General features: G+C 34.4%; 1 long non-coding RNA gene across 1 annotated transcript; it reads left to right on the plus strand.

Annotated features, from left to right (window-relative positions):
* Positions 1 to 7,524: 7,524 nt before the first annotated feature.
* Positions 7,525 to 25,609, plus strand: LOC120782251. The gene is made up of 2 exons (XR_005706238.1): positions 7,525 to 7,789; positions 24,742 to 25,609. It is a non-coding gene; the product is annotated as an uncharacterized LOC120782251 (long non-coding RNA).
* The last annotated feature ends 119 nt before the right edge of the window (positions 25,610 to 25,728 follow it).

Raw genomic sequence — 25,728 nt, forward strand, 5'->3', positions numbered from 1 at the left:
TGTATGAAGCATTTGCGTGTGCGTTGTCAATGATGGTGTTGACTCGTTATCAAGGTCATAAATTTAATAGTTATTTGATATTTAAAAAACTTTTTGTTTAATCATAACTACTGTGCGTATGTATGTATATTAGGGTTTCCCAACTTGATATTATCTCTGAAAATGCCCTGAAGTTGCAATTTTGCTCTAAAAGAAACCCAACATACACAAGCTTTTTTCAATTTAAAGCGCGCCAAAATAATTGGAAGAGCCAATACATTGCATTGGATAGTCGAAAAAGTCTTTTCTTATTTTGTCAATAGATGTCGTTGCAGCAGTATATCTCCAGTGCTATCAATCACATTGTGTCATACGATGGAAAGATGAGATTTTAACCTTCATTTAACAAAAAAAACTTAAATTGTAGGAAGTTAAAAAAAAATTACAGCTGTTCAAAAATTAGTGAAAATAATGAAGAAATTCGCTATATTTTGAAATTTTTATATAAAAAAGTGAAGAATGACATGCAAGCTACCAATGAAAAATGTGACGTTTACGGAGACGTCGCTGTATCAGTTCGTGTAGCACACAATGGTTAGCTTGCTTCTATTTTGGAAATTTCGAAATTTCGATTTACACTGTTGGAATAATGTCTCTAGCGGAAAAATGGCAAAAAGTGGTCGACCAAAATACAGATTTGTTTATTTATTTCATTTATTTATTATTGTAACTACATATAAAAAAATAAGTTGAAGTTTGATTAGAAATACGAAAATACTACCTACTACGACTACCCAATATTACAATATTACAATGGGCTTTTGCATCTTTCGCATTAAAGTTTTCACCTACAAAGCAAATAAATCCACAATTCACTCCACAAAACGCATTTTACTGACTTTGTTCATAAAACTTTAACAGTTTACGTAGTAAAAGTTGTGCTTCAAATGTACCGTGATCATGTAGTACACCATGTCGTATGAGCAACACATAATTTATAAATCACTTGTAAAAATGTGTAAATCATATGGGAAAAGAAAAATAATTTAGGCACGGCTTAAATTACAAATAAAAAGCTTGCTTACAGTGGCTCTTTTTTTTTTGACGAAAACTGAAACTTCAGTGTTAGTTTACAAAAAAAATATACTTTGTAAATAACGGCTACCCTAATGTACATTTATGTTTGTAAGAATGTAAGTTAACTGACGCGCTACAGAAATTGACCGAGAAATTCAACACTTATACTTCAATTGTTTGTCTTTATACATTACTAAACTTAATTGGTCTTGCAAATAACATTGTTGCTTTGTTGTACCGACTAGACTGGAACGTGAGAGAATTCTTATATGATTTATTTGTAAAAAACCACTTTTTAATACACTTTTTAGCAAAATTTAACTTACTATGCCAAATATGAACGCGATCTGTCTACCAATTTGCTTACAGCAGCTGCTTAAGTCGGTACACCTCAGTAGTGTGTTGCAATTTTTGCAATGGATAAAAATATCTAAGAAAGAATTTGTCTCACATTTTGTACTTCTAACAAAATTTCGTGTGCGCAATCATTGTGAATATTGGAAAAGGCTTACAGTTATTCAGTTTTATCAAAAACACAAGGCTACGAGTAGTAAAAAGCCTTCAAAGACGGCCGTCAGATCGTTGAAAACTTACATCGTTCTGTAAACTTATTAAAAAAGTGGATGATATGGTGCTTGAAAATCATCAGGCAAGTGTTAGAGAGATAGAGTTTGACATCTTTGCTGAAAAAGCTGAATTTGTTGCAGTAGCGCCCGATTACAAACGAATTTTTACATTATTTTTGAAAATTTGAATTTTGTTATATATTTTTTATGCAAAATATAATGGAAATGTGAAGAAAGATTAAAATTAGGTACTCAAAAGTATTTTTGCATACGCAGAAAATTGTCCGACTCAAGCTGTCACACTCGTGCCGATAATGAGCGACAAAAATAGTCCTTGTCTGAATATGGTCGTCCCAATGACTTCAAAATTGTTGAACTACGGATAGAAAATCCGGTTTAGCAATAGTAAGAGGCATACCTCTTCGGACCTTCTAAAATCAACAAAAGACTCTTGTACTAGTAATTTGATTTTCAATTAAAACAAAAAAAATGCATAGCAATAATCTCAGAAATAATAAATATATTTTGAGACGCCGCATTCCATGCTGAGTTGCACCGTTATATTTAAAAATAAGCATTATATATCAAGAGTGGACACTATTTCCCTTAAATTCCATGTTTACATTTGCTGAATCCTCGCGCATCTATGCCCACACATATACAATAGTTTTAGCGAAGCTATTAGCAGCAGTTGCCACGCCATGAGCTTAACACTAGAAACGGTTTGCAGTAAAAAAATACAAAAAAGCAAGGCGTAAAATATGAAAAGGCGGTTGAGTGATGGATGCACTTGAATAATTATAAATAGGAACTCCTAGGCCGTAGACCATAGTAACCAACAATAACAACAACATTTATCAAAATGTAAAAATATAAGGCACAAATATACTTGTATTTTGGGGCGCGACACGATGAGCGCGTTCACACAAAACAAAGCAAAAAAAACCGAGCGTTGCGTATTATTTTGAACACTTAATGCGGTTTACCAACAAACAACGACAACGACAACAACACCTTGCATGCAAATATTCCCAGCCACACGGTAGCACGGGCAGCGAGGTGAGAAATTAAAAAGTAGGCGAGTGTTAAAAGGGGAAAGTGGAAAAATGTGGACAAAGTGTATAATGCAACAGCAACAACAAGGTAAAGGTGTTACGGTAAGCGATAAACATGCACAAAGTGGCCATTTTCACCGCCTATCCCACAGATGCTTTATGCTACACATACACACATACATATATATGTATGTGGCTATTTCATATACACGCACATATAAGTGCAACGCTTCACTTTTGTGGCGAGTTGAGCACAGTGGAGTGGAGTGGCGGCATTTCCCTTAGCATGGGCGCAGCTGTAGTTATATTGCGCAGGCTCCCAACTCACACCTGAGCAACGGCAGGCGCAGGCACAATGGCCGCAGAGAGCGCCAATGCCAAAGTGCCACCCACAGTCTATGTATGTATGTATGTGTGTGTGTGTTATGTCAGCGGCTGTGAAGTAGAGGAAAGTTGAAGTAGCGCGTGGGGTGAGGGAACTCAAATTGAGTAGAAAAGCACAGGGAACAGCTGCTTTTATGCTCGCGCGTCTACTCACCACGGCATGTTCGGCTCACCTTTCACACAACACACACACACGTGCATGGCATACATGCGTACATGTGTGGCTCCCAATTCGGGAATATTAAAGTCGGCGAAAGCTAACGACGACCGACAGCTCAAATAGCCAGGCAATGAAGAGTCGACGCGCAGTAGTCGTTGTCGTGTAGTGGTGTCGTCGTCGTCGTCGTCGTTGTGCGCTCGTTCAGCGTTTAAGGAATTAACTACCAAGGAACACACAGGAGCAACTGCTCACTACATATACGTACGGATATACACATGTACTTAAATACATATACATATGTGTATAAACATATACACAAACACACAAAGAGGAACTACACGAACACACACACACATATATATAAAGTTGATGAACTTTGTGGAAAAAGTGCAGAAAAGCGCTGAAAAAGTGAGAAATTCTAACGAAAAATTATGAAAAATTGATTTAATGCAAAATATTATAAATATGAAACAATATTTTAAAGAAATATATGCTCGTTTTCGTCTGTAATACATACATATGTATATGAATTTGTGATGCAGTGCTTAAATTGTTGGTGAAATCTGTGACGTAGCCGTTTTACACACATACACACACACACAAACGAAATTCCCTCACCCCCAACTCTCAAAACTTATATGTATAAATATGTATACGTAGTGAATATATAATCGAAAGCAAGCCAAAGGCAAACAAATAACGGTGTTAATTAAATTCTCTGCACACAACAAGCGCACACAGCTTTCAACTAAATAAAAAAATAATACTTAATTTTAGCTGGAAATACATTTTTCCAGAAAATTGTACAGCACATATGTACATACGCTTCAAACGTGTCCATGAAATATTTTTCCTTACGACTTAGGCACAAAGATACTGACGAAGGAGATGCGAAAATGTGTATGGTTGAGTACATCTAACAAAGAAACGTGTGTAAGAAATGCCCAATCAATGTGAGCTAAAAAGCTTAACTTTCAAATAAAAATGCTTAATAAAATTATGAAATTTCTAACACAGTATTATTGTAGGAAATAGTCATACCGTTGCAGCAGTGGCAAAAAGAACACTATATCGGTACATAATTACATAAAAAAAGTAGAAAGCTGAAAATATCCACTTATACTATGTTGATGAGTTGATGTGTCGCAAGTTGAAAACACGAGCCTTGTTTAGAGGGGTATGCGAGCAAGCGAGTGGTGTCGAGAGCGTTGTGCGAGCAACGCATGCGAAGAGCATAAAATTAGAAATAGGATAGTGAGAATAGCGTTTAAGGACATAATGAAAGCATAATGGTTGAAGGTGCAGTTGAGAAGAAGAAGAAATATGTGAAAATAAAATAAAAAACTTTAACGTGGCTAATAACAAACAAATAAGAAAACAGCAAGCTGTATTAAAAAAAAATAAAATAAAATAAAATAAAATAAAATAAAATAGAAAAAAAGTTTATAAAAGTGTTTCGAGTAGTGAAAAAATAAACAAAAACAAATGTAAAAAAATAGAAAAGAAACAGAAAACAAAAATTTTTATAAAAATAAAATAAAAATATATAACCTATTTCATCTTTACATTTTTCGTGTTTTTTTTTTCTTTTGAAATAATAACAAACACGTTAAAAGCTTTTTAATCAAAAAAATCTCTCCACATTCCTCCTCAAACATACCAATAGCTTGGCATAAATGATTTCCCTCTATTTAATATCTCCGCGAACTCAACACACAGCTCGCACTCTCTCCAACTGCCGCTCTCTCAACTCGTCATTATTGCTCAGCTAATGTCAAAAAATAGTAGCAACACAAATTCACACTACGACGAATATTTGCGCCAATTTATCCTCAACATCTGTGTCCTTATCGCAGGCAGCCCGTGAAATTCTACCACACACACATACACGCATTGGCGTAAGGTATACAAAGACAACTCAGTTGCCATCACCTTCAACATTGTGTCAGTCAGCAACGAGCTTCAGCTCCACTCGTATCGGCTCGGTTGCCTTAACCCCAGCACAACGTCTAAGTAGTTGAAAACCGTCGTTTGGCGCCGACAAAAACCCATTCGGTTAACGAATCAAAGCACTTACACGCATACGTATGTACAAACGTTGTGCATAGTGTATAAAAGCACTGTAATGAGAAGTGAAGGCGGCCAGTTACGCGCGCATCAAATCGCATAAACGTCTATAGAACGGTTTATGAAACGGAAAATCGTATTCACAGTCGCTAAAAAGTGTTTATAAATTTATGCATATTTGCAAATTGTGAAAACATTGCATTTACTTGGACTTAGTTGTGGTTAAACAATAGTGAATATTTAGTTAAACGAATGCATATTTCTCTAATTCAGAAAGTTTTGCATATTTCAAATACGATGAAACAGTTTGTTTTGAATAAATATTGAACTTTTTTATCTTTCACTTGAAAGTGCTGCCTCTTGTCATATTACTGATACTCGCACTACTTGTTGCACATATCATAATAGTTTCGTACACGCAACGGTTAGTTGTAACACCTAAACCTAATCGAGTTGGATGTAGCGTAATATTCAGATATTAAATTGATCAGAGTTAAGAACCAGTTCAATTTCGGGTGACTATATGTCACGTCCTTGCAAGCGATAACTTGAGTATAATTTAAGAGATCTTAAAGAAACTTGATTGAAACAGCATCGGAAAATTGTCATGCACACAAAATTCCGTCCATCAAAAAGCTTAATATAAGTAAAGCCCAAATTAAGATATCAAAATGTAATTTGGCACTGCGAATGGCAGAAGGGAGCGTATGTGGTTGAAATATATTTTCGGAAAGTGGACGTGTCTGCACTCCCAATATATTTAAAGTTCATATATCACAAACCAGCACAGATATACCAACAAACTAGCTGAGAGCAAGTCTTTCTAGCACATCCTCATAGAGTGTAAAAATGTAAAATGCAATAAGAATCAGGCCCACCTTCTACAAAAAAGTAACGAATATAAGCTCTAATGACAACTTTAGAGTTGACATTAAATCGTTCATTTCGATTAATATCAGGTTTTCATAATTAAACTGAGTGAACAGCTTTCCTCAGTCACAGCGTTGTTTTGAATACAAATAAAATTGATCTGAACTCAATATGCCACATATTCCACTGTACTCATTGACTAAAAACATTAATTAGCTTTACTTTAGTTGAGTCCATATAGCATAACAGTTGCGAAACATATTTCAATAATGTTAGGCGAGAATGATACAATAGCATTATATTTTTCGGTAGTAAAGATTATGGATATCGTATTATATATATGTATGTATGTAATTTCTCAGAGCACTGCTTTGTTTCTTTTTCCTATCCCTCACTTGAAAAGGCAGGCCTTTTAGTATACTCAGTCTAACCTTTATTTTTTCCAGTTTGTAAGTTTTTTCATGCTTTTTTATTATATTTTTAGGTCTCTAAAAAGCCCTTTCCTTGAGTAGAAATTAAATCTTTTTATTTTTCGAGGAATATAATTCAATAACAACAACAAGATCGTGTAATTTCACACCGTTTGACATTTTCCCGTGGGGATATGTAAAGTCTAAAGTCTATGCGGACAATCTCGCTACGATTCAAGCCTTGGAGCCAAGCAGCGCGAGTGCCACTCGCCAGTTACCAGTCGAAATGCTCCAAAAAGTCATTGAAAATTGGACTCAACGGATAACCATCTGAGACGTAGCCGCGGCTAATATTTCAAAGAGATAAAAAAAGAAGATAAAAAATTAAATCCCAAGGAACTTGCTTTTGAATCATAATACACTTTCCCCATTAAATTTGAAGTTTCTGTCTGTGTCTTTCCTTAAAAAAAAACCCCGAAAGGGATCGCCCTTTATAACTATCCCCCCTTACAACTATCAGTCTAGCCCCAATATACGCAGTATACTGATTCCTTCCATCCTTGAAGCTTGAATTCTTCCGCAACACTTTTTATTCTAAAGCCTTGCCAAATTGTAGCTCTTCCTTACTGCTGTCAATATTAAGAACTAAAATAATTTATATTTAAAATAAATCTAACAAGTGTTTTTGCTTTAAAAGCAATTTTCTCAAAAACCAAAAAAATAAATCGCAAAAATTAGTTGAGACAAAGTTTACAAGCTTTTTGAAAGTGATATTTTCTAAAAATAAACTAAACGGAAATTACAAACTGAAGGTGGATATCAGCTGAAAATGTATGCAAAAACCAATTCCAAATAAATATTTACACATACATACGTATGTATGTATTTACTTGTGTGTGTGCAATACAAATTTAATTTTAGTATTTATGTATATATATAATACATATAGTGATGGTGAATGAATTTAACTGAAATAAAAAAAATTAAAAAAAATATACTGCATACAAGTATTGCATAAATGAAAGAACAACTTAAATTTAATAAATAATCAGACAGATTTATTGACATTATATTTACTAAATGTACATACCTACTGCTCCCGCTACACATTAGATAAATAAATATATATGTACATATTATATATATCAACTAGTTTTACAATTTAAAGTCTTAACTAACAACGAATGAATACACAACGCCGTCTTAAAGGATCTAATATATGTAAGTATGAATACAATGTTTTGATAGACTATAACTTGCAAGATAACTAACTAGAATTTTAAATCGATATCTCAAATAGTCTTTGAATTACAGCCTTCTAAATTATAGCGATGATCTTCTCGAAATTTTAATTTTCGAATTCGAATGATTACTTGGAGTCACCCAATATGTTCTGTATGATTTAGGCAGGCCAAAAGCGTCCAAAATTATTAGTTTCTTAATTTTTTCATAAATATTCATAGGCACCCCTAAGAAGGGCTCTCCAAGCATAAGCTTAATTGTAACAGGAAGGTTCTCTGCTTAAGGGGTTTCCGTTTTTTTTCTCCTTCTTCTATCTCGTTTCCAACTATCTGAAAAAATTCATAGATTTTGTTGGAAATTGAATGCTCTATTAAATTGTATCTTACGGGGTTTTCGTAAACCAAACCGTTAAAAGGATATTAACGGTTGAAATACTAATTACTAAACTATACTATTTTAAGTCCATTTTTTTTTTCTTTGAAATTTTATAACTCCAAAAAGAAAATAAATTTAAATTGCAAAACTCAAAGTCTTGTAGGATAACTATAAAGCGGAGAACCTTCCCGTTACAATTGAGAAACTCATAATTGGAGAGACTTTCTTAGATAGGGGTGCCTAAGAACCTATTTTTCAGAGTAATAATAAACATTTTGGTGTTTTTTACCAACCCTAATATTTAAATTAGCGCAATTAGTAAGCTGACACAGTAGTTGATAGCGTAATTTCGTCCACTATTTCATTGGGGCCTGCACCCAATAGATGAGAAATGAAGTTGCTTACTTCTGGCCAAGACACTTCTGGCCGATATGCGATACGAGGTTACTGCCTTGGTTGCAGCTTGGCTGTCTACGTAGATATTGCCTCTGGAATTGCCTGCAGGTGCTTTAGAGTCCAACTTCGCTGCTTTCGCAATAGGAAAGACCACAGCGGGAAATATACTGCAGTGATCCAGCAACTTAAAAGGTTGCCTTATGCCTAACTCTGGACAGTATATTCCCGCACCAACTTCATCGTCCATTTTCGGACCATTGGTGTAGATGTTTAGAGTATTGCGAGTAGCTAACATTACTTCTCACAAGCCATCTTTTTCTATTATATGTTTACTTTGAGCCTGGTGTTTGGCCAACCGCCATTAATCACCGAGTTATACCCGAAGATTATGTATGTAAATTCGCAGTTTTCAGCGAAGATGCCCATAGGTGACAAGTTTAGTACCAGTTCAAGAGCCGCCGTTGGAGTTCTTAAAGCGCCCATTATGCACAGCGCAGCGAGCCTTTGAACCCTTTTCATTAGCTTCCGGTAGGTGAATTTCCGTACGCCTGTCCACCATACTACTGGTCTAACAATGGCTATCCAATACTATTTTTTTTTTAATTTTTTACCTTTTGATCGTGGTTTCATAATCCTGTCATAATTCTGCGCGTTTTAGTTGTTTCAATGCCTTCTTCTATGTGAAGAATTTAGACAGTTACTTATATCGTATATACAAGACGATATAGTACACTCGTATGTGAACATAAGGAATTTGGAATTAGAATTCATTTGGGTTTCTCTGGTTTCGCTAGAATGTATATTATTTCAAAATTATTGAATTTAAAACTAATATTTTCAATATACTTATCAGTGTTGTGTTTACGGTTAGTTTATTGTCTTTCTTTTAATTTTTTATATTATATTTAAGTTTACTAATTTGCGTACTAAATAATGAACTCATAGAGCTCAAAAAAATCAACAATGGTAGCCACGTGCAACGCTTACTTCAGTGTGGGCGGAAAATGCACTAAAATTACGTATTTCCTGGAAGCCTGCCTAGTTAATTTCAATATATAACAAAATTAATAAATTGTATTTATTTTCATGAAAGTATATACAGGGTTCCTCAAAAAGAATAATATCACTATTAAGGAAATTTAAATATTTTTTATTTAATGTGAAGTCCAATCGATAAAATTAAGCTTTGAATATAATATCATTTAAATGGCCTCCACGACTTCTTTTGCTGGAACGAATTCGATGAACCCAATTTTCGAGTACTTTTTGCACTAATTTAAGTCATGAATAGCACGTTCAATTTTAGCTTCTAAAGCTTGGACAGAGTCTGGATTATTGCTAAAGACCAATTACTTCAAATAACTGTACAAGATGTAGTCTAATGGTGTTAAAACACAACGTCGTGGTGGACATTCAATGTCACAATTTCTTGAAATAATCGAATCTCCAAACTTTTCTCGCAATAATTCGGTTGTTGTACGTGCTATGTGGCATGTAACCCCACCCTGTAGAAAACAGATGTTGTCAAGATCAACTTCTTACAATTGCGGATATAAATGGTCGGTTATCATCGATCTATACCACTCTGTATTGTTAGTACAGAGCCAAAGACCAAAACCCACACCAAACTGTCAATTTAAGTGAATGTAATGGTTCTTTATGAATAATTTGTGGTATTCTTCGCAACAGAATTGACAGTTTTGTTATGTATGGCACCACTCAGATAAAAGTGAGCCTCATTGGAGATGATAATTTTCTTAATTATTTTTTTTTATTTTCATAATAAAATTGAACAATTTGTAAGCGTTCTTCTTGCGTATATCTTTCCTTGATGAAATTGTAAACATTATTGAATACAATGAAAACAAGAAAAAACGTTAACTTCGGCTGCACCGAAGCTAATATACCCTTCACAGGTGCAATTCTTTTAGTAACTATGTGTTCAGTTTGTATGGCAGCTATACGCTATAGTAAGCCGATCTGGAAACTTTCTTCGGAAATTACATTGTTGCCCTAGAAAATAATTTCTACGAAATTTCGTGAATATATCTTGTCAAATGTGAAAGTTTTCCATACAATAACTTGATTCCGATCGTTCAATTTGTATGGCAGCTATACGTTATAGTGGTCCGATATCGCCAGTTCCGACAAATGAGCAGTTTCTTGAAGAGAAAATAACGTTGGCAAAATTTCAAAACGATATCATAAAAACTGAGAGGCTAGTTCGTATATATACAGACAGTACAGACAGACATAGCTAAATCGACTCAGCTCAACATACTGATCATTTATATATATACTTTATAGGGTCTCCGATGCTTCCTTCTGGGTGTTTCAATATAAATATACCTGTTCAGGGTATAAAAATACATTTCATGACATATTAAAAATGGTCGAAACGACACTTTGAACTCATATAATCCCTATTGGAAAACCCGATACATACATATACATTTACATAATAGACATATTATTATATATACTATATATTGATTTATTTAATATGCACCCACACGTACGCGTTTAGTATAATAAATGAATTAAAAATGAATGAAACTAATAATAACACGATACCGTTATCATAATATGATTGCTTATCTCCCCATTTGATAAATATAATCATGACTAAATAGAAAAGCAAGCTGCTGTTGTAATATAATACATGTTGATATGTGTTAAAGAGGCAATTACGAATACGAACCATATTCATAATTTATTCCTTGAAATTAAATAAACTTCTTCAAATGTTTATACATATAATTAACAACATTAAAACTTTTTTAAAAGAATATAAATAAACGGTAAAATCCAGCAAAAACCGACTCTATAATTTCAGAACACATACTTTACTCTCTATATCTATGTACAGTGATGGCCACAAAATTCTCAGAAGCCTATAACTTCGCTGAAAGGAAAGAAAGATAAGTTATTGCCCTTAATTGATACCAGAGAGACATACACTTTTTCTAGGCCTAAAAGCCTTGGTTCTCCAGTGACTCTGAAACGTATTATGTACATATATCATATAGTGGAAAATTATTACTTTATGTACGAATGTGGGATACCTGTAGGTATGGAACTGCATATAATTGAAATTTGCTAACTTAAATAATGTTTCGAAATAATTTAATCCGCTCATTATATATGATAATACATGTGAATCAAACTATGACAATTGATTTCCTGGTAAAATAGCTAACAAAATTCAAACTAATTTCCCACATATTGCTATAACAAATTTAATTAAATAACATTAAAGTATGATATGTGGCACTAACGGACTATTTGAGGGAACTGAATTAAAGAAATTAATTAATTTAAATTGTCTTTGACTGCCTCTCGAAAGATGGCATCCTGAATATATACAGCGGTTATCATTGAACGTGTGGACGCGGCGAAAATTGTGGTAAAGGTATAGTGAAAGTTCACTCCAAAAGTTGACAACCTGCCATAGTTCCGAAGTTGCAAAATCCTTCTTACTTGCGACAAATAGTAAATGATGTCCAGGCAGCTCCTTGTCCCCGTTAAAGTACAGCTTTTTCGAGTTTTTGTTTTGTGAGATAAAACTAGATAGAATCATAGTGCCGCTTCTTTTTTAAAAACCGACATTTAATAAGTTGGAATACCTTGAACCTCAAGAGGCTTTATCGTTTCATTGTGTTTGCGAGTTGAAAGGTTTTTCGAATAACATGCCTTGTAACACTGTCCAAGTGTGTCATCCAGCCCGATGATTAGCTTCAATAATTTATCTAATCTTACCCATGTTAGGTTAAATTATCATTTTAGTAAGCCTTTTTGGATAATTTTTTAAATAATTAAATAAAAATTGCTATAACTAAAGTTTTAGAGAAAAAGCTAAATAAATCCTACTTCGTAGGAAAATGTGTGTATCCAACCAGTTCATCGTTAACCACATAATACAGCTTACTGCAGCTGGGGGTGGTTGTAGGTAGGATTGTGCTATACTACCAAGGCTCGACATTTGTTTAAAGTTTTTGTGAATTGCGGTTGCAAGCTTCTCATGAAAATCATTTGATGCTCAGAATTTTGTAGAAAACAGCAAAGCAAATGGAGGCCACGCATACAACGAATACATATGTAGACGCCACATGTATATAGAGAAGTTACGTAGTGCTCTTTCAAACACTACGTGTAGGTATATCTGAAACTCTCTCCTGAGTTCATGTGAAATCTTACAGTATTGGCTTCCAAATAATAATGTTATTACATTTTTTTATCATTAATCGCTAATTCATCCAAGAAAATTTGTATACTGCAATAAAAATATATTATACAACGCTGTTTATACTCTTGCAACATGTTGCTACAGAGTATAATAGTTTTTTCACCTAATAGTCGTACGTATTACCAAACACTAAGCGAGATAGATATAGAGTTATATAGTCGGACCACTTCCACGTCCACAAAACGCCATTAACCGAAAATGTAATAAATACCATAACTAAGCACCAAATTAAGATACAACGCAAGTAGCAAGGGGCACTTATGGATGAATTTTTTTTAAAAAGTGAGCGTGGCTCACCCTCTAATAAATTTAATAGACATACATATATCCTAAACCACTAAAGTGAGAACAACCAAATTCGCCGAGGGCAAACATAAGAGCTCCTACCGACAGTCTCAAAATGGATGAAATCGCATGATAACCCCGCTCAATCTCCATATAACGGTACTGTTAAAAACTACTAAAAGCGTGATAAATCAGTAATTAAATACGCCAGAGATAAAAAATTTTACTCTTGAGATGGGATGAGAGGGCTTGAATGGAGCTGGGGTCAAAAGTGGAGGACGGTAGCGGCACCACTCACTTTTAGAGGAAATCAAATATTCCAAGACATGCTCTACCAATTTTAACCAAATTTGGTACATGCCGTTCCTCGAACATTTCAGGTTACAGTGTGAAAATGGGCGAAATCGAACTGTAGCCATGCCTAGTTCCCATTTAACTCAAACTTTCACATTTAGTAACCAATTCAAAACTAAATTATTGTATCAGAATGAAACTTTGCACGCATAGTGCATTTAAGATGTGGACCTCATTAAGCAGCTAGGTACTAAATATGTGGTCCCAGTGCTTATAGTTGACTTTTTACCGAAAATATCAGTCAATGTGTGAGATATATAAATAATCGCAATTCAGAGTGAATCCTTTCATAATATTAGTATTTCTGTGTGCTATTAATGGGTTGAATAGGGTCAGTACTTCCTTTAGCCCCCATATGCTTAATAAAAAGATTTTCGAACTTCCGTATGAATTTATACCGCATATATCGGTTAATATGTGAGTTATCGTAATAAAATTAACAAAACGTGTTTTTCTTATAACGTTTCCTATTTGTGCTTAAAACGCATAAAATCGGGAGAAAACTCGCCCTAGACCCTTATAACTAACAAGTCCCATGTACCTGAAAGTATTTCCCTAGCTGTGGTCCTGGCAAGTTGTAGCAGTATGAAATGATACGGTTTATTATTTTTTTTTGCTTTTTTTTTTTGGTTTTTTTTCTAATTACGACATTACTGATTTCTGTACGAATATGTGAATGACGTAACAAACAACGGGAAGTATTCGTCACTCGCCAATATGAAGACTATCAATAGCCATTCCAGCAGATAAGCTTATGCAAATTCAGTAATTACTTACGATATATAACATACTAGTATATAAGAGCAAATAATCAAATGACTTTTAGCTACCTCCTTTACAATTTTTTTTGCCTTGACGCCAACGGAAATTGATGACGTCACCAATGTGTCAGTGCTTATAGTGGGACAGTCGTAGTTATTTGAGAACTTCTTCTTAGCTGCAATAATAAAGTGTAAATATTAAAAGTACCATTAAATTCCTGCGGCTTCGGAGACGCTGCAAAAAGGCATATCAATTATTTCGCAGAAAACCCACGTTCTTTTCTCTTTGCCGCTATACATTTCGGTTACAAGGTGGTACATCACCAGACAATTTCACGCCACCAAAGAAAACAGCGTGTGCGCCATGGCGTTAATGTCGTCACTGGCACAATGGGTGGGACAATGGGGGTAATGATTATGGGTGAGTTCATTGCTTGCATTCGATGATTGCGCGTACGCTTACATATCGCTACATTTACATAGCCACTTGTATGTCGTATGCGTGTTGCTTCATAGAAATGAGCCAACGAACCAACGAGACAAAGCAGTAAGTCGACGCCTGACACTTTGTCATTTTATTTGTATGCATTTTCTCAAAGAGTCCTTTGAACTTGCGCTTGAACCTAACTGTATCGGTTTTGTATCAAATAAATTTGAATTGTTGTTGTATAGTTGTAGCAGTCATTGCCCTCTGCCGTCATATTGTAGAATTCTGTAGAAATTATTGGCAAAACTTGCTCGTTTAAACGAAAAGTGTTGTCTGCTCCGCACCAGAAGCTAGTACATAGTAGATTTTTGCATTGGTATATTTCTAGTTTTTCTTAGTGATCATAAAAAAGTTTATATTTTTTTATTTGAAATAGATCTCATCTAAGAATAAGAATAACGTGCCAATAACTTTCTTTTATGAATATTACTTAATATGGCCTCCTCACACCTTAAATAAGATTTTCTCGGAAAAGGGTTTCCAGAGTCAGTGAACGAAACAGTTGTTTTGAAATTATGATATACATACTTTTTTAGAATCATACTACAGGTGGTTAACGAATCAAGAAGATTTTATTCAAAAAGTTTCACTTCTTTCAATTTTCCTTGCAGGGAATGTTGTCAAAGAAAGCAATTTTTGGGAAGTCGCAATTTTTCAAATACCAAGAGGTTTACTATTCCTTCATTCAATACCTGTTTATATCCATCCTGAAAAGAAGTCGCTAACTTTTTTGATTTTTTTTTTTCAATTTGAACTAGATATACATATGTATGTTGCACACAGCCAGATCATGAGGCAAATTGTCTATAGGAGTGAATGAAATGAGTACTTCAAAATTATTATAATATATAATTTCACTCCACAAAAACTTCCGAAAAACTAGATGAAAAATTAGAGAAAGTTTGAATCAAAAATCGTTAATTGCTCCAAAACATAAAGAAAAAACTGTTTTTGAACGGAGTCTCACTTAACAAAATTAATATCTTATCAGTCATGGCAACGTAGGCTGGACACGTCCACAGAATGACTCTCCCTAAATAATAAAATTTCCGAAAAATATGCTTGGTATAAAGAATATTATATCTTAATATATTGTCGAATCAACAAAATGTCTTCTTACAGTCTGGATCATCATTTCGATCTTGAACAACACTACCATTTCAAAAATGTTTATCAAAATGCCTTCTGCCATAATGGAACGATCAAATCACCTTTGATACATTTATTCCATCACTTTTAGATCCTAGTGGAACAGCTCTCTCCATTTTTCACCATAACTATCGAAATTATCGAAATTATCCGAAAATGTATCCAAGTGATTGCGGAAATATTTAGTCTAACTTGATACTCTTATTATCTTAGAATCCTAAAATGTGTCAGCATAATTTGGTGCTTAATGGTTTTCTACGGAAATTTCTACTAACAAAACTAAAGGAAACTTTTCAAAACTACATTTTCCGGAACAGTCATAATATTGACGAGATCTGTATCTTTCACGGATTTTCGTATTTGAGGACCAACAAAGAGTCCAACAGTTAGTTTTTTCATACGATGTTCTAAAATTTTCAATAAATGTCACCAAAACCACACCTTTTCACTTCCAACGGTTTGACAAATTGTTTTATCATACCTAACTTGATCGCATATAAAATCACTGAGTTCATTCTGAGAAAATAACTTTGGTATAGAAGTTTCACCCTCATATTCAGATTAGTCGCTAGACTGTATCAATATCTAGGTATTTAGCGTCATTATTGTTTCTAAATACTCCACGCAAATTACTTTTAAAAAGTAAGTGAAATTTCCATTTAGTAAAACTGGATATTTTGTAAACTATAATTATAGATATATCCACTTTTGATTTTTAGTAAATGCATAAAACGTTCCGTCTAATTTTCCGCGTATATTCGGTAAGAAACTTGGCGTTTGCATGTGCGAAAAAGTTGCGCAAAACTCTAATCAGGATTGGAAAACTAAATTTTTATTACTAAGAAGTCGATATTTATTAAAATAAATGCAATTATCTTATAAACATGAGCACATCCAACATTTTCATGAATAAGATTCTAGTCTGGATACTTGAAAACATCCAAATTTGCTAAGATATCTAGGGCAACAAACAAAAAAAAATTGTTTTGTAGAGCTGTGTAGTCGACTATTGAGCATCTCTGATTTTGCAGTGGATTTTTCGGTCGATATTTGAGGTTTATCTGTACGAAACTAAGGGAACTTATGTCGCCTGTCATCGTCTGATACAAACCATTAAGGGTTACGTGGGATTTCGCGGGTAAAAAACAGATCGTTTTTAACAATTTCATTCTCATATAAAAAATTAAATAAAATTAAATAATTCGAATTTTCATTGTTACAAACATACACTATTAACAAAAAAATTCCGAAGGTTTTGGAAAAAAGATGCGCCCGTGGCAGTGAACGAGGACAAGACGAAATATCTCCTGTCATCAAACAAACAGTCGTCGCACTCGCGACTTGGCTCTCACGTCACTATTGACAGTCATAACTTTAAAGTTGTAGATAATTTCGTCTATTTAGGAACCAGTATTAACACCACCAACAATGTCAGCCTGGAAATCCAATGCAGGATTGCTCTTGCCAACAGGTACTACTTCGGACTGAGTAGGCAATTGAAAAGTAAATTCCTCTCTCGACGAACAAAAGCCAAACTCTATAAGTCGCTCATAATTCCCGTCCTGCTATATGGTGCAGAGGCTTGGATGATGTCAACAACTGATGAGTCGACGTTGCGAGTTTTCGAGAGAAAGGTTCTGCGAAAGATTTATGGTCCTGTCTATGCTGTCTAGGTCATGTTGTCCGAATAGACGAATACACTCCACCTCTGAAAGTATTCGACGCAGTACCCGCCGGGGGAAGCAGAGGAAGAAGAAAACCTCCACTCCGTTGTAAAGACCAAGTGTAGAAGGGCCTGTCTTCGCTTGGAATATCCAATTGGCGCCACGTAGCGAAAAGAAGAAACGACTGGCGTGCTGTTGTTAACTCGGCTATAATCGCGTAAGCTGTGTCTACGCCAGTTAAGAAGAAGAAGAAGTTAAAACCTTAACTTAGAACTTGAACGATGGAAAAAAAGTGATAATTTGATTTTTGGCAGACAGTTTTACAAAAAAATTATAATTTCAGTGAAAATTTCGGGATTTTTTTTTTCAAATAGTTGTAAACGAAAAAAATTCTTCGTGCAAGCCTTTACGAATTCTATCTTAAAAACCTTTGTAAAATTTTATAAAGATTGGTTAAGTAATTCTCGAGAAATCTTGCAAACCGACTTCACACAGTTTCGCGAAAAAACTTAACCTAGCTCGAGACGCACCAGTGCTCAAGGCTGTATCTCCGAAACTATTACTCGGACGACCATGAAAACTTACGCAAATATTCTAGAGATGTTGTAGAATTCAATAAGTCCATAAAGAAATTCGATTTTTTGAAACCCGTAAACCCATGTAACCTCTAAGTATACGAATTAAGGCTATACGCATTACGTTTGCCGTAATCTTCGTTATAAATGCAAACAGCGCCGTTTTGATTATGTTCTAGAGACCTTCAACATGCGAGTGTTACTGCAACGCTTAAATTTTAGGCATGTTTACCAGTTTAGCTAGTTTTTCATATTGATAAAGAACTAATGTTTGTCTTGTACAAAAATACAGTAATTTGATATGAAGCTTCACTTTTTGGCATTATCAGTGCATGAAATATAAATGCAAAGCAGCGACTTTTCTGCACTGCTGCTACAGCAGACAAACCTTTGACGGTCAACAATTATCTACACATTTGTCGCTATCACAGAGCCCTAGCGCCCCACCACCTACCAGCACCGTTAAATTTGCTGGTATTGTCATTGACATTTCCATTGCGCTGTTACCTAGTTCAGCAGCTTGTAGCTTTGTAAATGCATGTGGAAGTGTTTGTTGTGTTTGTATTTAAATGTGGGTGGGCTAATTTGTACGTATCCCGGGACTTGAGGTGAAGGCTGTTGCAGTTGCACTTTGACCTTTTCAAAGCGAAACCGAAATCTTCACTAATAGCTTGTGACTATTGCAGATAGTTTTGTATGAGTTTTAGGAAAAAAAACCAAAAAAAACAAAAACAAAAAAACAAAACACAAGAGAAAAATAAAATAAAAATAAAAATAAAAAACGTCAAATGAGCTAACTTGTTTTCCGGAATATATAATATATATGGATTTACATAATTAAAATTTTCGAATATTTCATAATAAATTTATTTTTGAAATTTTTTTAACATATGTCTGGCGAAATTTTAATTTAGCTCAGAAGAGGAACCTGTCAACCTTACTTCAATTGCATTTTTATAAAATTGAATACTAAAGTGCAAAGAGAAGATATATAATTTATAAAAATGTATAATTCATACAAAAACATTAACAAGCTTCCAAACAGAAATACTTGATTTCTATTACATTGCAGGCAAACCACTGGTGCATGTACACTAGTGAAGTCAACCAAAGGCGTCAATCAGATTCATATGAACTCTTCTAACCTATCAAGTTTTCCCACAATAATTGCGAAAAACAAGCAAGACATCATCGAAATACAAAGCTACTATAGGATTGAGCATATTTCTATATACATACATATATACGTATATATATGTATAGGTACATAAACATATGTATCGCCAAAAAAGTTGATTAAGGTGTTGATGGGGGTTATGGTTGGGTTGTGTGATAATACTCGTGTTTACGCACTTTTCTCTCTGCTACTCTAGCAATCTTTCTCTTTTATGCTCTCTGCTTTTGCTAGTGCCATTTACTGGGCGCGCTTTTCACCACACCTGAATTTCAACTAAACGACAAAATACTAGGAAATCTCTGCTGGTCCCCAAGGAGCTGAGCAGTTGGTGAGTTTCGATTGCCACGATGAATTGGCTCTCACATTTCTTTTTTTAGTTATCAACCTTCTTAATATCACATGTCTTTTTGCAGTTGTGTGAGTGCAACAACAAAAAACAAAGAGCAAAAACAAAAAGAGGAAAATAAATAAAAGAAGCAAATTGTAATGAAAGAAAACGTAATAAAACAGAACATAACTATTTATGGCAGCACAATCAAAGCAAGTAAATTACAAAGCTACTAATTTAAATTGTTTCTATTATTAGCACAATATTATTGCAAATAAATAAATGCATACAGTTATATGACTGCATGCTTTATAGAATTTCTGCAAGAGTGCTTAGTAATTCATTCGATTGCAACTTGTGCTAGTGAGCAACACACAAATATATACATACATATATCTGCGTAAATATGTATCTGCAACAAGTAGCCAGATGCATCATACGCATGCAATCGCATCCATTTATTAACTGCATTTAAGGAATGTAACGAGGGTCCTCCAAAGCAGAATATAATTTTTCATGTTGTGTTCTATTTGTATTTATTGGGTCACATCTTGTGTATTGGGGTCAAGAACAGGTTGCGCCACAGCGTATGTCGGTATGTATGTATGCCTTTAATAATTTCGTAAAAGCGCAAATTTTTTGTACTTAATACATTTTTATTTAATTTACCAGCTTATAATTGGCTTATCTTTTAATCCCAGTAACGCATTTTATCGGAATGGAATTTACCGAAGCCCGAATTTATATGGAAAATGCATAACTGCTCTGAGAAAATACATATTTTTATGATACCAAATATTCGGAGAAATTGCAGTTTGATTTTCACTATGAAAAGTTGCGTCATTTCTGCTGAAACCTATAACCCACAAGACATTCGTCACGATTTTGCTGCCAGACAAAAAGGAGAATATTTTTCAGCCTTTTCGTTTCGTTTAAACGAATATGGCTCAATCACTGTTTGTATGTCATATACATACATATAATAGTCGAACTGTTCTCCAATTATATTTACATTCACTAAAGTATTGCAATTTTGTCATGTAAAGTCAACTGCAGGCTCGAAAATCTTCATAATAAGTATATAGGGGCAAAGGAAAGTATTGCTCCGATTCAACCTATTTTTTACAGAAGGGAATGTTACTATCAAGGCATCGTTCTCCCCGAACTTCAATACATCACAGTATGACCGCTATTTTCGACCAGAAGTCAGCCATATACACTGGTCACATATTTGGCGTCTGGGTTCATGAAAAGTTAGAATCCGGTTTCTACAAGTTTTGTTTGTAAGATGAAATATCACGAGTGCACTGTTTGCGCAAAGTTAATATATTGATTGGATCTTGATTTGTATACCGGAAAGTGAAAGAATCAGATGGCATTTAAAATTATGTTATGTGGGTATTAGGGTATTTTCACACTATAATGTAAGAATTTCAGGGTATTTTTTTTATGTGTAATTTTATATCAAACTTGGTTGAAATCGGTCGACTAAGTTTAAAGATGACACGCCCATCATCCAAATTTGACACTGGCTCCTATTTAATTATTTACTGATTTATGACGATTTTAGTAGTTTTGAACAAAACAGTTAAATAAAGGCGTGGTTAACATCTATTTTCGCACTCGCAAGAAGAAATAGTAAATTTTTCAAAAAATATGAACGAATAATTGTGAACTTCTGTATTTTCCAATACATAACTCTTTCACCAATGATCAAATTCAGCGAAAGACAACAAACATGTCTGTTTAAATTTCCCGGAAAACCAAAAGGATTAAACACAGCACTATGAAAGAAAACTTAAATGACTTATTGTCATTTCCGCTGTATTTCCGCATCTCTCATATGCATACATATGTACCACTCAATACTGGGTAAAATAAAAATTGTAAAACTTCGTTCATAATTCTAAAATTCTTGATTTGTTCTTCAAAATCTACGTCGTTCTCCTTAAAGCTATTCCCCTTGGCACCAATACACTTGTGCCAACGTTTTTAACAATCCTCGAAACAGTTGTTGGAAAAGCCTTCAAAGCTCTAAGCGATTCACTTTTAATGGCTACAATTGAGTCAAAACGGTTTTCCTGGAGCGATCGTTTGAGTTTGCTGAATAACCAGACGAATAAGGTGGTTGATTCACGAAGAATCGTGAAGCAAAAACCCAAAGTTGTTGGCCCATAATTCCGGTCACTGTTCACGAATAGCTTCACGTAAACGACGCATCACACTTAAATATTATTACTTGTTTACAGTTTGATCAGGCGGTGGGAATTCAAATTGCACCACACCACGATAATCGAAGAAAACTGTCAACGTATTCTTGATTTTTGGCCTGCTTAGACGTAGTTTTTTCGGGTTCGCCTCAAATTTGCCACGATATTCGGTCGACTCATCGTCTGTACTAGGATCGTAAGCATAGATTCAAGACACATCGCCAGGTATAATACTATAAGTTTCATGGCACCCGTTTCACAAATGTAACGCGACGCCATTTATCTAAAACATTTACTGATTTTGGCACCAATCGTGCTTTCACTTTTCTTATCCCCAAATTATCTTTCAAAACGATTTTCACTAATGCTTCCGATATTCCAACGATGCCAGTAAGATCTCTGACTGTTAATCGTCGGTTCTCACGCAACAATTCCTTTATTTTATAGTCGTGTTGATCATCAGTTTATGTCAATGGCCGTCGTGGAAATAGTTCTTCGTCGACGTGTTCTGAACCCTCTTTGAGTAATTTGTACCAATCAAAAACACTTGTTCCCGACAAACAATTGTCACCAAAGGCTTTTTCCAACATTCGGAACATTTCGACACTAGAAATTTGATTCCACACACAAAATTTAAAAAAATTCTTTGTTGAATAATTTCGCTTTTCATAAATATTAACCCACTTTATGTACTTCAGAAAGACCAGCGTATACTAAACACTAATGATTATTTTGATGTGATATTTGGTAGAAATGTCACTGATAGGCACACCAATCCAGAAAAAAAAAATACATAGACTATTTATAGTCTTACTGTTTCTTACCAACACTAGTATAAAATACTGGAAATATGCTGAAATCCTATTTGTTTGTGTGGCATACTTCCTGCAATATTAAACTCATACATACATACTTAAATACGGCTGATGTCAGTATGGTAAATCCGGCGATTCTCACTTACTTTATGTCTATCGCATATATGTGCATTTTATATAATCAAATTGGATTGCATATCAAAAGGATATCGACCCCATTACACTGCGCCAATGCACCACAATTGAATGAAGGGTTAAATTATAGTGTGCAACATTGCAACACTATGTGGCGACTGCAGCCAAGCAGCAAACAAGGGACTTATATGGAACATCTGCACATATAATTCCGTATTAGGGGTGTTCTAATTATACAACTTTAGCACTCAAGCTATAACTTGTTGGCATTTTAATTCGATAAATTAGTGAAAGTTATTCATTTTTCCAATAGTTCATTTGAAATTAATTAATTATTTATTAACCTATACAATCTTTTTTTTTAATAAATTTTATTTCGTATTTGTTATGAACATTTTATTAATAATTTTGATAAACGCAAAAAGCGTAATGAGATTGTTTTGCGTATTAAGGACATTCCTTTGTTCACTGTACGCCGCTCAAAGTAATATACCATATATAAAAGCGGTGAGATAAAATTTGGTTGCTTTTAAATTGCACATTTCTCTCTTAGGACTTTAAAGGTTTATAAAGAGAAAGCCGCAAAAATCGAGTTAACTCTTAACACTTTGATGCCTGCATTCTACTTGGGCTGTATTAGTTTTAACAAATTCTTGAGTACGAGGGTGGTCCATAGATGCAGGAAGTTTGAACATAATTAAAATGTCCAAGTTTCGACTCAAATAGGTATAGTTACGGTAAAGATGGCAGCGCGGAACACGCTACTGGAATTAACTATTTCTGCTTATGGAAAAGGTCACTTTGTCACTTAAGGGGTCAGTAAAGTAATAATAATACACGTGAATCAAACTATGACAATAGATTTCCTGGTAAAATAGCTAACTAAATTCAAACTAATTTCCCACTTATTGCTATAACATTAACTAATTAACATTTAGGGGCCAGTAGGGTAATCTGGCCTGCTTTTTTGATATTTTTTTTTTCATAGAAATTTGTATTCTACAATAGAACTTGTTCACATATCATGAGGTAATTGTTACTCAGAAGCTATAATATCCTTCAAGAATACAAACGATTATTTAATTGAGCTTGATTTTGAATGTAAGCAGCTATTATATTGTTTCCATCCGGAAATTTTTCCTAAAACTTCACCGTTGCCTTGTGAAATAACCTACGCCAAATTTCGTAAAAATATCTCCTCAAATGAAAGTATTTCGTGTGGCAACTATATGCTATCGTTGTCGGCGGTTTCGACAAATAAGCAGCTTGCTGGTGTTAAACAGGCCACAGACAGACCGACAGGTGAATAGATGGACAGACAGATGGATATGGCTAATTCAACTCCAATTGTCCAGCTCTCTCATTTATATACATACATACATATATGAATACATGTTATAGGGTCTCCGACGTTTGCTTCTGGGAGTTGCAAACAAACTTATGGCAAATCCTTGTTCAAGGTATAAAACACTTTTCCCATAAGGTTAAAAACTTTCATTCAATAGAAACTCTAATCTTCGAACTCAATTAAAAATTATAGTACAATTCTTCCTATAAACATAAAAAAGAACCATATTGCATTAGAATTCAAGTTGACTCATGCCTTAGATGACAATTTTTGAGTGGTCATTTGGAAACAATTTATTTGTATTGAAGGTTTTTATATCAAAATCTAACAGGCGTTCTTATTATTGTGATCTTTTTGAACAAAATCTATTTGAGATTTCAATTTAGCATATACAATAGAGGCCAGCAAAAGAAAGATATTTTGCTAGCAAACTGAAACTCAATACATAATGTTGTTGCCACCAAACGTCTCAAGTATTTGTCATCAAAATGTAAAACAGAAGCTTTTCTTACAATACTCAAACCAAATATTTCATATGCTTAAGAGCAATTTTATTTTTCAAGTTGCCTAGTTTAAATGGACATTAAAAAAAACAACAATTTAATCAATGTTTTGCAACCTTTCAGTGTCAACAATTCAACAGCAAGGTGCCAATGATAAACCAAAAACAATTAGGTAACAAGGTGAAGAAGTTAAGTTGCACAGAAGCCAACACAACAGAAAAGACGCACACGACGAATCACAACAACCACATACACCTACCAGTAAAGGGATGTACAATGCCGAGCTTACGCACAGATGATTAAATAAGAACAAATGTGTACGCATCTACTCGGTGCGCAGTGCGGATGATCTAACGGTGATATAAGCTTGAATTCTCAACAACAACAAAAACAATAAAAAAAGTTAAAAGCGCTGTAAGGTACGTGCAGCAGCACAATAACCGTTATTGGAAACTATTGTCAAAGAGTTAAGGTGCACGGAGCTATAATAACGGCAACAAGGTTTAATTTGCAAATACAAGCAAAAGTACATACACATACACAAACCCACACTTACACACTTACACAGCAACTGAACAATACTGGTACTGCAGCGCTGGTGAACTGAAAGTGTTACGAAAATATTGCAGCAAAAACATTGGAAATCGCTAGAGGACTAACAACAACAGAAACAACATAACATCAATATACCAACAACATACAAAACAACAAAAGCATAATAGAGCAACTACAGGTGACATCAACTGGCGTTCAACGTAGCGCACCGAGTTTCAGCCAGAGCAAATGGAGCAACAGCAGCAACAGCAGCAACAACACCAACACAAGAAACGCAATGTTGTGGACTCTCGCCAACTTAATTGACGAACAACATAATTCAACGAATTACAACAAAAACCAAAACCAAAACCAAGCGAAAACAAAAAAACAACAACAACAACAACCAGCACAGATGCCCCAAAATAGCAGCATAACGGAATATCATAGATAAAAAGCAAATTAGCAAAAAATAAAATAGTAAAAAAAATAAACTCACCTTGGACTGTGATGAGCTGCAAACTGTTGACACAATAAAAACCAACAACAACGTCTGCACCACAAACATAAATTAAA

Source organism: Bactrocera tryoni, chromosome 1 (assembly GCF_016617805.1).
Source record: "Bactrocera tryoni isolate S06 chromosome 1, CSIRO_BtryS06_freeze2, whole genome shotgun sequence".
NCBI classification, from domain to species: domain Eukaryota; kingdom Metazoa; phylum Arthropoda; class Insecta; order Diptera; family Tephritidae; genus Bactrocera; species Bactrocera tryoni.